Source organism: Schistocerca cancellata, chromosome 8 (assembly GCF_023864275.1).
Source record: "Schistocerca cancellata isolate TAMUIC-IGC-003103 chromosome 8, iqSchCanc2.1, whole genome shotgun sequence".
Lineage (NCBI taxonomy): Eukaryota > Metazoa > Arthropoda > Insecta > Orthoptera > Acrididae > Schistocerca > Schistocerca cancellata.
In genome coordinates, this window is record NC_064633.1 from 568,940,295 (window position 1) to 568,956,528 (window position 16,234).

The window sequence follows — 16,234 nt, forward strand, 5'->3', positions numbered from 1 at the left end:
TACAGGAGGCGGCGTGGATTGGCCTCCCTATTCGCCAGACATGAACCCCTGTGACTTCTTTCTGTGGGGACACTTGAAAGACCAGGTGTCCCGCCAGAATCCAGAAACAATTGAACAGCTGAAGCAGTACATCACATCTGCATGTGAAGCCATTCCGCCAGACACGTTGTCAAAGGTTTCGGGTAATTTCATTCAGAGACTACGCCATATTATTGCTACGCATGGTGGATATGTGGAAAATATCGTACTATAGAGTTTCCCAGACCGCAGCGCCATCTGTTGTTGAAAATTGTAACTACTGTAATTTCGAAAGTTTGTCTGCCTGAAAATGTACTGTTGTCCCAAGCATATTGCAACAAACGGTGTATTTCTATCGCTGCTCGTTTAGTTTTTATTGCCGTTTCAAATACACCGGTCATTTTTGAAACACCCTGTATTTAACTATGCCGGTTTCGGCTGAATGAGCTACTATTTAATTTTTGATGTCTGTGCAGAGAACAGGTTAACTTACAAAGCGAGGGCCATTACAAGATTGTTAACGATTTTTCAGTATCTCTTATATTTTGTTGCTGACTTCTGGTTAATGGTAGGCACATATGCAAACTCAGGGAACAGGTAAGACGTACAAAAAGTTGAAGATCGTGATGTGTGAATTCTGGAGAGGGAATCTTTGCAATGAAAAATGGATGACAATGACGATAACGATTTCCATTTTAAAGAATGCAGTGGTGTAGTTTTGTAAGCCAACGGCCTTGCTGCATTGGTAACACCGGTTCCCATCAGATCACCGAAGTTAAGCGCTGTCGGGCTGGGCTAGCACTTGGATGGGTGACCATCCGGTCGGCTAAGCGCTGCTGGCAAGCGGGCTGCACTCAGCCCTTGTGAGCCAACCTGAGGAGCTACTTGACGGTGAAGTAGCGGCTCCGGTCTCGGAAACTGACATTCGGCAGGGAGAGCAGTGTGCTGATCACATTCTCCTCGCATCCACTGACGCCCGTGGGCTGAGGACGACACGACGGCCGGTCGGTACCGTTTGGCCTTCCAAGGCCTATTCGGACGGAGTTTGGTTCAGTAGTTCGTAAATAAGTACAGAATGCAACATAACAAATAAAATAACACTGTATTATCGCACAACTACTGTTTATTGCTGAGATAGTAATATATCCGCTTGATAGACGCTAAATAAGATCGTCATATCTTATCTGTTTATAACAAATATTATTCTATAAATTAATCTATAATATGCTTTCAGAGTAATAATGTTTTGCGATTAATTCTCTAAGTACTGATACAGCGCTACTTACTAACGAAATTTTTCACCTTCTATTTAATTTCGTAGTTTTTCTTTTACTGACCTCCATTGCTTTCAAAAATTGGTTCAAATGGCTCTGAGCACTATGGGACTCAACTGCTGTGGTCATTAGTCCCCTAGAACTTAGAACTACTTAAACCTAACTAACCTAAGGACATCACACACACCCGTGCCCGAGGCAGGATTCGAACCTGCGACCGTAGCAGCAGCGCGGCTCCGGACTGGAGCGCCTAGAACCGCGCGGCCACCGCGACCGGTTTCATTGCTTTGATCATGTTTTAAAAACGAGTACATGTACTACCAGTAACAATGTAGTATATAGACGTATAATATTCATAAATGAAGTCGTCATTGCACTCACAAGTAAAGGGCCGAACGACTGCCGTGTAACCTTTAGCCAATGGCGTCAGCAGATGCAATATGGAAAGGCGTGTGGCGACCACACCTCTCTCTTGGTCAATGATGGATTCCTCCACCAAAAACCACTACCAGTGTGTCAAGCATCGCCTCACTTGGTCTCATGAGGCTGAGTGCACCCCCTACCAGTGTTCCCACCGAAGATCACTCTACCGGAATACCAGGAATAGAGTCCTCCACCCCCCCCCCCCCCCCCCACACACACACACACAAATGGGCAAAGCCACTGTAAGTAGGCTGTTTATGTTTTCTTTATGTAAGTAGGCTGTTTATGTTTTCTTATTGGCAACGTTACGTAGCGCTCTGTATGAAAATCACTGGCTGTGCTGTGTCCAGTCTGTGGCTAGTTTGCATTGTTGTCTGCCATTGTAGTGTTGGGCAGCGGCAGCTGGATGTGAACAGCGCGTAGCGTTGCGCAGTTAGAGGTGAGCCGCCAGCAGTGGTGGATGTGAGGAGAGAGATGGCGGAGTTTTGAAATTACATATATTATGACTTTGATGATATTAAGGTAAATATATTGTTTGTTCTCTGTTAAAATCTTTCATTTGCTAACTATGCCTATCAGTAGTTAGTGCCTTCCGTAGTTTGAATCTTTTATTTAGCTGGCAGTAGTGGCGCTCGCTGCATTGCAGTAGTTCCAGTAACGAAGATTTTTGTGAGGTAAGTGATTTGTGAAAGGTATAGGTTAATGTTAGTCAAGGCCATTCTTTTGTAGGGATTATTGGAAGTCAGATTGCGTTGCGCTAAAAATATTGTGTGTCAGTTTAAGCACAGTCTGTCAGGTTAAGCACAGTCTGTCGGGTTAAGCACAGTCTTGTACAAATTTTTCAAAGGGGACGTTTTACTACCAACAACGATAAATGCCAGGCATGGAGCCCCTGCCCAATGGAAAGTGCTCCCACCAATAATAAATCCTTGGCAGTACTAGAAATAGAGTCCCCCTTTCAAATAGCCAGTACTCCCAACAATGTAAACCCCTGGCAGTACTGAGAATAGAACCCATTCCCAGGTGCCCAGAGTCAGTGCTCTCACCAAGGATAAATCCCTAGCAGTACCATCCCGGGAATGGCCTGAAGCGATTTAGGGAAATCACGGAAAAACTAAACAGGATGCCTTGACGCGGGTTTGAACCGTCGTCCTCCCGACTGCTAGTCCAGTGTGGTAACCACTGCCTCACCTCGCTCGTTTGTATGTGGGTGACACTTGTACTAACTAGTCGTATTGGGTACTGGGTGTTGTGTGATGGCCTTAGGTTAGTTAGGTTTAAGTAGTTCTAAGTTCTAGGGGACTGATGACCATACATGTTAAGTCCCATAGTGCTCTGAGCCATTTGAACCATTTTTTTCGTATTGGGTGTATGGTCCGATCTGCAGCTCTCGCGTAAACAGCTTGCAGGCGTTCAGTGAATTTTGCTGTAAAATAGTGTTGTAATGGGAAATTTGATACAATTTTTGGTATAACATGACAATCGAACTTATCGTCTTGGTGGTCCAGGTGTTACGGTGTGGGGAGGCATAGCGTTGCATGCATGCACTGACTTCCAAATATTTGAACACTTCACTCCCACCGGTCAACGTTATTGTGACTCTGTACTTCTTTCTCATGTGCGTCTTTTCCGGGCTTGGTTTGGCCCTGACATCATTTTTATGGATTGCAATGCGAACAGCGTACCTGCAGGAGCTGTTAGAAAGAGAGGATCTTTGGCGAATGGGCTGGCCTGAAAGTTCCCGCAACTTATATCCCACTGAACATGTGTGCGTTTTGGAGACGAATTACAGCACGTCCACATGCACCAACGACCAAATAGCAGTCGTCAACCGTCCTAGTGGAGAAATTGGCAGCTCTCCGGCAAGAACTTTTTACCAAACTCGTGGCTAACACTGTAACACGTTGCAGAGCATGCACTACTGTCTGTCACACATCCTAATGAGAACCATTTTCCACCTTCTGTGATGTCCCTCATAAATAGTGTTGACATTATGTAGTTACTGTCTTTCAATAAATGTGTAATTTCTGTTCGTCTCATTGCGTGTATCTTTCATCTGCTTTCTGTACTGTGCTGTGCTGTAGTATACTGTAGCAGTTCTCTCTGTGTATAGTCCACTTTTATCGAGCTGTGTTTCTTGGCAGTGACTCATCATACGAAGTTACTTTCGACCTTAAGTTTTGCACATCAAGGTAGTGTTTGTCTCTATGTTGACCTGGTTTAGGAAAAGGAAATCTGGGTTTCAACGAGTCGTTGACGTGCAACAAGTGACCCTTAGCCACTTGAATTACAGAGAAAGTGTAAACATTGGCGAGTGGCACTGACGAGCAGTACTGCAGAAGCCAGTGAATATTTTCGTCTATAGGCCAGGACGGGACGATAACAGTACGTTGGAGATGACAGTTGAAATGATCCAACAAAACTTTGGATTAAAAGCACAGGCTTTGCAAAAATTTGAGAAAATGTCAGAAATCTTTTTAGAACCAGACATACACTCCTGGAAATGGAAAAAAGAACACATTGACACCGGTGTGTCAGACCCACCATACTTGCTCCGGACACTGCGAGAGGGCTGTACAAGCAATGATCACACGCACGGCACAGCTGACACACCAGGAACCGCGGTGTTGGCCGTCGAATGGTGCTAGCTGCGCAGCATTTGTGCACAGCCGCCGTCAGTGTTAGCCAGTTTGCCGTGGCATACGGAGCTCCATCGCAGTCTTTAACACTGGTAGCATGCCGCGACAGCGTGGACGTGAACCGTATGTGCAGTTGACGGACTTTGAGCGAGAGCGTATAGTGGGCATGCGGGAGGCCGGGTGGACGTACCGCCGAATTGCTCAACACGTGGGGCGTGAGGTCTCCACAGTACATCGATGTTGTCGCCAGTGGTCGGCGGAAGGTGCACGTGCCCGTCGACCTGGGACCGGACCGCAGCGACGCACGGATGCACGCCAAGACCGTAGGATCCTACGCAGTGCCGTAGGGGACCGCACCGCCACTTCCCAGCAAATTAGGGACACTGTTGCTCCTGGGGTATCGGCGAGGACCATTCTCAACCGTCTCCATGAAGCTGGGCTACGGTCCCGCACACCGTTAGGCCGTCTTCCGCTCACGCCCCAACATCGTGCAGCCCGCCTCCAGTGGTGTCGCGACAGGCGTGAATGGAGGGACGAATGGAGACGTGTCGTCTTCAGCGATGAGAGTCGCTTCTGCCTTGGTGCCAATGATGGTCGTATGCGTGTTTGGCGCCGTGCAGGTGAGCGCCACAATCAGGACTGCATACGACCGAGGCACACAGGGCCAACACCCGGCATCATGGTGTGGGGAGCGATCTCCTACACTGGCCGTACACCACGGGTGATCGTCGAGGGGACACTGAATTGTGCACGGTACATCCAAACCGTCATCGAACCCATCGTTCTACCATTCCTAGACCGGCAAGGGAACTTGCTGTTCCAACAGGACAATGCACGTCCGCATGTATCCCGTGCCACCCAACGTGCTCTAGAAGGTGTAAGTCAACTACCCTGGCCAACAAGATCTCCGGATCTGTCCCCCATTGAGCATGTTTGGGACTGGATGAAGCGTCGTCTCACGCGGTCTGCACGTCCAGCACGAACGCTGGTCCAACTGAGGCGCCAGGTGGAAATGGCATGGCAAGCCGTTCCACAGGACTACATCCAGCATCTCTACGATCGTCTCCATGGGAGAATAGCAGCCTGCATTGCTGCGAAAGGTGGATATACACTGTACTAGTGCCAACATTGTGCATGCTCTGTTGCCTGTGTCTATGTGCCTGTGGTTCTGTCAGTGTGATCATGTGATGTATCTGACCCCAGGAATGTGTCAATAAAGTTTCCCCTTCCTGGGACAATGAATTCACGGTGTTCTTATTTCAATTTCCAGGAGTGTACTTAATAAATAATTTTCTTAATTTGGGGAAAGAGGCATAACACAGCAGCAACGAAAGTTGATGAAACATAATATGATTACTGAGACAATGTGAGATGGCCAGTGAGATATAAGGACACAACCAAAGCAAATTTTGTAAGACTTTAAGTAAAATAGTTTCCTCGTTCGAACACGTTGCTGCGAGATCTTACACATTTATAAGGTACTTCACCGTCCACTCATCGCTTTTATATGACTTTCGTGTTGGGCACGAGCGATGACAGTAAGTGCCAGAGATTGGTGCCAATGTCTGAGACAGATCCGATCACCACCTTCACGCAGTGCCTGATGCAAGGACATTCTGATTGCCTGTTCCCACGCACATGCCATCATGTCGTCGAAGCACTGACTACTAATGCTACTCACGTAAAAGGTCTGCCTTCCAATCAGAGCAATTACAAACGCTCTTTAAAGTGACAATGAGACAGTTGCTTCAAATGGAATATCATTATAGTTTTCTGATTTATCTTAATGTGTGGTGGATAGCTGTTGTTCATTTCACAACAGGTTTTGAAAAATTGTGACTGGATCAATGTAGCCTTAGTTCAGAATGAAGTATTTTAAAATGAAAGTGACATAAGTGTGTTCTAGTTACACATTGATAGCTGGCGCACTTAATCACATTATTTTATAATAACTGTAAATGCCATTCTCCAAATTTTTATAGCCAATGAGTTCAATGAATACAAATTGGCTTTTCCATGTGAAAGATGTAAGAAATCCATCACTATTAATGAATTTCCAAGGCGGGACTAACAACAAAATTCACCACTACAATGTCATCAGAGATGGAGCATTTTAGTGCATGTTGCTCTGGAAGAACGTCCAGTTTTAACATTTCTGCACATTCGCCTCTTCTTAATTGAGACAATTAATGAGACATGAACTTCTTCCGAATATTGTGCCTTGAGTAGCGCTGCACGCTGATAAATTCTCACCTCCAAATTATGAAGCGGCCATACTCCGTTGGTGTTGCCAACAGGAAAGCTTTTTACCCTTCCCTGGCACTACGTGTCCATAATCCTCAAACCGATCTACGCATCCCTGTCGCTTTTTCTATCCGCAAAGCCACCTCCCGACATGAAACGCACTACAGCTCAGAAGAGACTGTCAAAGAAGAGCGGTGGTAGCATTTTTGAAGACATCATCCAGGCAGAGTTTGGGAAAACTACAGCTAACGTATACTTTGAGACTGTGCTTCAGAATTTGCAAAAATATCATTAAGTTTCGAAATTCGAGCAGAGATAACTAAAGGTGTGACACATTTCATCCACCACCCCCACATTCCCATCTTCAACATTAATATCTAACTAAATTTTAGAATGACATAGAATTTCCTTTGAACACTTTTATTTTTAAAATGGTGAGTGATAAATGATATTTTTGTTTTCTAGGTGTTTAATTAAACCACGAAGTAATGTGTCAATGAGACACCAACATTAATTAAACCACGAAGTAATGTGTCAATGAGACACCAACATTAATAAAATGATGAAGCAATTCTAAGTGCATTGCGAGTTCTACCTACAGCTGCTTCTCAGAAATGGAAGTTATTCCCATTGAGGGTAGACACTTGTTACAAAACATGGTACCTCTGCACCACTCCTCTCCCTAGCGACATTTGTTCCACACATACCCTGCACCCTCATTTAAAATCGACCAAGTTTAAAGGTGTGCACGATTCTTAGTTTCTAAGTCACTTGATTTCTGAAATCGTTACTTCTGATGTGGCAAAAATTGGACGACATCAGGCTGCCAATCCTTTGTGCCGAACCACTATCACCAACAACAACAACAATAATAATAATAATAATTATTATTATTATTATTATTATTATTATTATTATTATTATTATTATACAGTGTTCGCCTTACAGCAGTACAGTATCCATTTCATAGTTACCATCGTGCTGTGTCATCAGTTAGTTCCTTTATCTGTTGCAAAGTGAATGATGAATCAATTTGTGATTTATTGTGAGAGCTACCTACAACTCGGAGAAGGCATTCAAGTATATATGACTTTTATGTCGCAATTTTATTATCATAGATGCAGAGTATAACGTACAAAGTATGTATGTAGTTGATGGACTGTGTAACCTCCACAATACTCTGTCACTAGTTAATGGTAATATTTGAAAGAGCACGTAATTGTTGATGACTTGCGTAATCAGTATTACAGTCTTGTAAAATAGTGATAACAGTGACGATCTTTTAAATGTAATTTAGTTTCGTGGCCGAGACACAAGCCTTTTGTCTTTACCCCTCAGAAAATTTCATTTTACCCCTGAGGGGATAACTAAGGAGGTGACACGCAGAGACGAACATGTCCACAGTTTAAAAAAAAGATGAGATACGGAATGGAACGGTACCTATAGGGTAAACAGAATTTAAATACATCACGCAATTTAAAATAAGGCATGACACATAGTTAGTTATCGGGAGCTCCAACGTTAGGCGGGTGATGGAGCCCCTTAGGGAAATAGCGGAAAGGTCGGGGAAGAAGGCCAGTGTTCACTCTGTCTGCTTGCCGGGGGATCTCATCCAAGATGTGGAGGAGGCCCTGCCGGCAGCGATAGAGAGCACTGGGTGCACCCGACTGCAAATTGTTGCTCATGTCGGCACCAATGACTCCTGCCGTCTGGGTTCAGAGGTCATCCTCAGTTCGTACAGGCGGTTGGTGGAATTGGTGAAGGCGGAAAGCCTCGCTCGCGAGGTGGAATCTGACCGAACTATTTGTAGTATCGTTCCCAGAACCGATCGCGGTCCTCTGGTTTGGAGCCGAATAGGAGGCTTAAACCAGAGGCTCAGACGATTCTGTGCAGATCTGGGGTGCAAATTTCTCGACCTCCGCTATCGGGTGGAGAAATCTAGGGTTCCCCTGAATAGGTCAGGCGTGCACTACACGCAGGAAGCGGCTACAAGGGTAGCGGAGTACGTGTGGAGTGCACATGTGGGTTTTTTAGGTTAGAGAATTCCCTCCCTAGGCGCGACAAGACGCCTCTTGAGACGCGGCAAGGTAGGAGTAGGCAAAATGCAACAGGGAATAACAATATTAATGTGCTAATAGTAAACTGCAGGAGCGTCTATAGAAAGGTCCCAGAACTGCTCTCATTAATAAACGGTCCCAATGCCCATATAGTACTAGGGACAGAAAGTTGACTGAAACCAGACGTAAACAGTAATGAAATCCTAAACTCAGATTGGAATGTATACCGCAGAGACAGGCTGGACAGTGAAGGGGGAGGCGTGTTTACAGCGATAAGAAGTTCAATAGTATCGAAGGAAATTGACGGAGATCCGAAATGTGAAATAATTTGGGTGAAGGTCACGGTTAAAGCAGGTTCAGACATAGTAATTGGATGTCTCTATAGGCCCCCTGGCTCAGCAGCTGTTGTGGCTGAGCACCTGAAGGATAATTTGGAAAATATTTCGATTAGATTTCCCCACCATGTTATAGTTCTGGGTGGAGATTTTAATTTGCCGGATATAGACTGGGAGACTCAAACGTTCATAACGGGTGGCAGGGACAAAGAATCCAGTGAATTTTTTTTAAGTGCTTTATCTGAAAATTACCTTGAGCAGTTAAACAGAGAACTGACTCGTGGCGATAACATGTTAGACCTTCTGGCGACAAACAGACCCGAACTATTAGAAACAGTTAACGCAGAACAAGGAATCAGCGATCATAAAGCGGTTACTGCATCGATGATTCCAGCCGTAAATAGAAATATTAAAAAAGGTAGGAAGATTTTTCTGTTTAGCAAAAGTGACAAAAATCAGATTACAGAGTACTTGACGGCTCAACACAAAAGTTTTGTCTCAAGTACAGATAGTGTTGAGGATCAGTGGACAAAGTTCAAAACCATCGTACAATATGCGTTAGATGAGTATGTGCCAATCAAGATCGTAAGAGGTGGAAAAGAGCCACCGTGGTACAACAGCCGAGTTAGAAAACTGTTGCGGAAGCAAAGGGAACTTCACAGCAAACATAAACATAGCCAAAGCCTTGCAGACAAACAAAAATTACGCGAAGCGAAATGTAGTGTGAGGAGGGCTATGCGAGAGGCATTCAATGAATTCGAAAGTAAAGTTCTATGTACTGACTTATCAGAAAATCCTAAGAAATTTTGGTCTTATGTCAAAGCGGTAGGTGGATCAAAACAAAATGTTCAGACACTCTGTGACCAAAATGGTACTGAAACAGAGGATGACAGACTAAAGGCCGAAATACTAAATGTATTTTTCCAAAGCTATTTCACAAAGGAAGACTGCACAGCAGTTCCTTCTCTAGATTGTCGCACAGATGACAAAATGGTAGATATCGAAATAGACGACAGAGGGATAGAGAAACAATTAAAATCGCTCAAAAGAGGAAAGGCCGCTGGACCTGATGGGATACCAGTTCGATTTTACACAGAGTACGCGAAGGAACTTGCCCCCCTTCTTGCAGCGGTGTACCGTAGATCTCTAGAAGAGCGTATCGTTCCAGAGGATTGGAAAAGGGCACAGGTCATTCCCGTTTTCAAGAAGGGACGTCGAACAGATGTGCAGAACTATAGACGTATATCTCTAACGTCGATCAGTTGCAGAATTTTCTAACACGTATTATGTTCGAGTATAATGACTTTTCTGGAGTCTAGAAATCTACTCTGTAGGAATCAGCATGGGTTTCGAAAAAGACGGTCGTGTGAAACCCAGCTCGAGCTATTCGTCCACGAGACTCTGAGGGCCATAGACACGGGTTCACAGGTAGATGCCGTGTCTCTTGACTTCCACAAGGCGTTTGATACAGTTCCCCACAGTCGTTTAATGAACAAAGTAAGAGCATATGGACTATCAGAACAATTGTGTGATTGGATTGAAGAGTTCCTAGATAACAGAACGCAGCATGTCATTCTCAATGGAGAGGAGTCTTCCGAAGTAAGAGTGATTTCAGGTGTGCCGCAGGGGAGTGTCGTAGGACCGTTGCTATTCACAATATACATAAATGACCTTGTGGATGACATCGGAAGTTCACTGAGGCTTTTTGCGGATGATGCTGTAGTATATCGAGAGGTTGTAACATTGGAAAATTGTACTGAAATGCAGGAGGATCTGCAGCGAATTGACGCTTGGTGCAGGGAATGGCAATTGAATCTCAATGTAGACAAGTGTAATGTGCTGCGAATACATAGAAAGAAAGATCCCTTATCATTTAGCTACAATATAGCAGGTCAGCAACTGGAAGCAGTTAAATCCATAAACTATCTGGGAGTACGCATTAGGAGTGATTTAAAATGGAATGATCATATAAAGTTGATCGTTGGTAAAGCAGATGCCAGACTGAGATTCATTGGAAGAATCCTAAGGAAATGCAATCCGAAAACAAAGGAAGTAGGTTACAGTACGTTTGTTCCCTCACTGCTTGAATACTGCTCAGCAGTGTGGGATCCGTACCAGATAGGATTGATAGAAGAGATAGAGAAGATCCAACGGAGAGCAGCGCGCTTCGTTACAGGATCATTTTGTAATCGCGAAAGCGTTACGGAGATGATAGATAAACTCCAGTGGAAGACTCTGCAGAAGAGACGCTCAGTAGCTCGGTACGGGCTTTTGTTGAAGTTTCGAGAACATACCTTCACCGAAGAGTCAAAAAACGGTTCAAATGGCTCTGAGCACTATGGGACTTGACATCTGTGGTCATCAGTCCCCTAGAACTCAGAGCTACTTAAACCTAACTAACCTAAGGACATCACACACATCCATGCCCGAGGCAGGATTCGAACCTGTGACCGTAGCAGTCACGCTCACCGAAGAGTCAACCAGTATATTGCTCCCTCCTACGTATAACTCGCGAAGAGACCATGAGGATAAAATGAGGGAGATTAGATAGAGCCCTCACAGAAGCATACCGACAATCCTTTCCACGAACAATACGAGACTGGAATAGAGGGGAGAACCGATAGAGGTACTCAAGGTGACAATCCTTTCCACGAACAATACGAGACTGGAATAGAGGGGAGAACCGATAGAGGTACTCAAGGTACCCTCCGCCACACACCGTCAGGTGGCTTGCGGGGTATGGATGTAGATGCAGATGTAGATAGTTCAGGGCAAACACATATACATTTCGTCCAAAAAAGGTCTAATACGTTACGGCCAATAGGGAACACTGATTTTAGTCCCGTGGTTTCCATTGCATTCATGGCCGGATATTCCCGTGCAGAACAGCTGTTAGCATCAATTTTTACTCTTATGCTCCCTCACAATAATACTGCGTAGTACTAATATTAATAATAATTATTATGAGATTACAGTTACTTACCTGTTGACCGCAATTTCGGTACAGCAGAGACCTCTGCGAAAAATCCCAACAATTGTAAGAAAAGACTAATATAATAAGGTTAGCCCTCCAGAGGGTGAAGTGGGAAATCTTGGTGAAGATATACGTAAAATCCCTATCTAATCGCTATCTAAAGGCCTACGAAATTTAGATCACATCAAATGAAACGAATTTTCATATTCAGGTACGAAGCTATGGGAAACACTCATATTGATGTGGAAGCAGCTACATGCCACAGGTCGCTGCAAGATGTATAAGAGCAGAAATCTCTTAACAAACGCGAATGGACCATTTCGAAACTCTTTTCTTAACCACGAGCAGCCGCCCAATCTCAAATGACAAGAGAAAAATGTTGATGGTTTACTGTAAACTATTTTCGGCAAAGTCCGGCAAAATCAAGAGGATTTTAGTTGGTATTCGTCCATCACTGACGATATACCTGCGTTGTTCAACAAAGGGGTTGAGGAAATTGGTTGTGATTGTTCAGTAGATGCTTCTCATTTATATGTATAAGTGTAACAGTTTCCTCAAAAACCCATTCTAATAGTAGGTAACACCTTTGTTATATCATTCTATGCTGTTTCATGATTTGAAATATTTTAAATAATTGTGAAGCAGCACGAAAATCAGAACATTCGGTAAAGCACTGAATATCGATGTTACAACTGCCAGTTTACAACTTTTTTCCATGATTTCACGAACTAAATTGTCACAAATACATGATACGTCATAGTGCAACAAGCAAATCATTCGAAGCTGAAAATGTCCAAATGGCTCATGCAAATGAGATAACGTCCATATTTAAACGTATTTTTAAAGGAATATTTGATTTTGTAGATTTTATTTGCAGATACGAACTGTCTTTGGCACAAAAGCACAGTCCTTTGCATTGCAATACGTTAATTTCGTTCCTATTTATGCTGAAATAAGTTTTATGTTGATTGCAAAAAAACTGCATTTAGTGGACATGTTCATCTACACATATCACCTCCTCAGTTACCCTCAGCCTGCGGATACCTGTATCATTAGAATAGAAGAAATTACTGGTTAGAATATGGTCCGACATCGCAAGACCAGCGACCACTTTAAATTTAGGTCCCCATTGGACAATCAAGCTAGTGTAGCGGTGCAGCAACGCGGGCAAAGCGATCGCAGGCAAAATATTTGAGTGCGCGCTGCGGTCCTGTGCTGGTCGCCTGCCAAGCGAGGAGGGAGGCGGAGGTGACAAACGGCGATCGCGCGGCTCAGCGCCGCCTTGGCCGACAGCTGCACCATCTAGCGGCGGCGCGCCGCACTGTGCCACGCCACCGGAATTTACTGCGGCCGGTCCACAAGCGGCCTCCATAAATTCTGGGACAGCTCCCAGGAAATTCCGTCGCCCTCCCTACCCATCCGAGGCACGCTTGGCTGGCGATACAGTTGATCTTAAAGAAGAGGACAGTTCAGAGTATTCTGCAGCCACACTCGCCCAATCGGTACCTTGACAGATACCGCTTTTCGTTATATTACACATGAATGTGGCATAGGATAACTACAGTCCGATTAAAATTACTACATAGTTGACACTTGACACGTTGAAGCTGGTTTCCTCCAACTAGAGCTCTCAGCATCACGCCCGAACCGTGTGCCATAGCAAAACTGCCACAGTAGGTCACTTCATTTCCAATTTCTTATCTGGCTTTCTTTTTTAATGTGTTTCGATCCCGAATCCTGGATCTGGCCCTTTTAGTTCGTATTTCATCACACATGATAACCACACCAAAAACAACAAACCCATACTACGATGCTAACGAAATACACACTTTCAAACACTACTATATGACGCTATTCAGCATCACACATACACTTAATGCTATTATCTGAAAGAGAATGTTATTATTGGTGACTTATATAATCAGTATTATAATCGCAGAAATCAGCTTACATAAGATAAGTTTCCCTGGAGACTGCAAGAAACCTAACTTTGGAAGGCTGCAATTCATCGTTACAACTGGGTGACATCAGTCACAACGTAATACTCTGCTGCAGTGTAGTCATAGCGCAGTGGTCGGCTTATAAATCCAACGTGCAAGAAAGTCATAGGTTCAAATCTCGTCGGCTGCAGGGCATTATTTTTTTTAAATTTCTAAATCTACTAAAACGAATTAGATTATTTTACTCAGGTAATTGTTTAAATGTATTTTTTATTTCTAATACATTACCGTGTCATTTTCATCTTCATGTTGACTTTTTTATTTGTTCTTATTTTTCATCCCATCTTTCTCTTTCCGTTTGGAAGTAGCCGTTATCGCCTGTTATCTGAAGCCAAATGCCAGTGAGGACTGCTTATCGGTTTGTAACGCCACAGCTCGTGTAGCCTTTGTGAGGATAGTTTTAGGTAACCAGCAATGGCAAGAAGTTACAGTTTTCTTTTAGGGCTGAGACTGAAATATTTTTGTCACGAGTTTGCTCATAGTGGTTAGCTTCAATCGTTCTGAACAAAGCGATCGTGATTTTAGTTCTGCTGCAGATTGCCGACCGCCATTTTCTCGGATACATTGCACATCACAAGGTTGTGGTTAGGTTAGGACACGAGCTAAAACTTAAGGCTACGAAACGCGTCGTCTGCCGCAGTTCAGTCCCTGGTCACTTAAAATCGGCTGTCGACAGAGCACACCGCATTCCAGTCATATCTCGCGGCAGCTGCTTCCAACCATTTGTGGAGTGACTCGCCGTGGTTGTGTGTCGCCTACAACCTAGCGGTTGACGACAGCCGCTGTGAAAGCACTGTAGTGGCAACGTCAGCTGTCACGTAATTTTAATCGGACTATAATTGCTGTTATTTTTACTATAATTTATAATTACGCTCGATACGGAAGCGATATACGTGGTTTACTGTCTAAAAGCCTGTGGTGTCACCGCCAGACACCACACTTGCTAGGTGGTAGCTTTAAATCGGCCGCGGTCCATTAGTACATGTCGGACCCGCGTGTCGCCACTGTCAGTAATTGCAGACCGAGCGCCACCACACGGCAGGTCTAGAGAGGCTGACTAGCACTCGCCCCAGTTGTACGACGACTTTGCTAGCGACTACACTGACGAAGCCTTTCTCTCATTTGCCGAGAGACATTTAGAATAGCCTTCAGCTAAGTCCATGGCTACGACCTAGCAAGGCGCCATTAGCCTTACAGTGCTTGTATTTAAAGAGTCTCATTTGTATCGTCAAGAGCGATGTACCACAATGATGGATTAAAGTTAAGAATTACAGCAGCTACGTACTTTTCTTTATAGCATTCATTACGTATCCTGTTTCAGACCTCACGCCCATCTGCGTGAGCTTAACGCGTGCATTTCGGCTACTTCCGAGTGGCGTGGCTGTCTTGTTACGCCACAACAAAGCCAATCTTGGAAGCATCTGTAAGCATATCTTCACAAGATGCCAGGTATCTGCCAAGAATATGCCAAATATTTTCCACAATTGTGTTGCACTCTCTCACGACACAATCAACCGTGCGACCGTTTTCCCTGTCTGGTTTTGTAGATGTACTGTACCTCCACCTCAGCCCAGCGTGAGACGGATTCCATGAGTTTGGGAAATGTTTCAGTGTTTCAGTGACGAGACCGATTCCAGCTACAATTCATTAACTGTTCACAGGCCAGTCACTGTTCGTTCAGTGTGTACGATCACAATACTTACGGTAAAGGCACATTGGACGTATAGGATGTGGGTATACCATAAATGTACTGCAGTACTTTCTGGACACATTACTCTCTCAGAAAATATGGTACGTGGACACCCACGTAAGAACTCATTTTGTACAGTTCTCCACAGTAGATTAGTGACAGGAAGACAGGAACCATACGAGGACAGAACTAACCAGCATCCCACACGAAAACTTACAATGAAATGCCCAAATTGCAATACTTTCGTGATGCCAAACGCATCATCTGCCCTCTGGACACGGTAATTAACACCTGGCTCATTCCATACAAGGGCTGAGACTTCCACAGTATGGGGGGGGGGGGGGGATAAATCAGTCTCCATAGCGTAGTGGGTCGCGATCCACAAGAACTTCCAAATGACCCACCAGCTCAAAAAAAAAAAAAAGTCATATGAGTTTACGTCCGCAGAACGTGAGGTCGTTTGGTGGCGAGGTTCCATGGTTTCAGTAAAACCGGTATCTCAGTATTACGAAGATACACGCCAACCCTAGAACTGTCAGTCCCCCTATTCCGTGCAAGGATATCTGAACTCAGAGAAAGA

At 44.4% G+C, this 16,234-nt stretch overlaps 1 pseudogene; it reads left to right on the forward strand.

Moving 5' to 3' along the window:
• The first annotated feature begins 742 nt into the window (after positions 1–742).
• On the forward strand, positions 743–860 carry LOC126095839 (5S ribosomal RNA; annotated as a pseudogene).
• Positions 861–16,234: the final 15,374 nt, after the last annotated feature.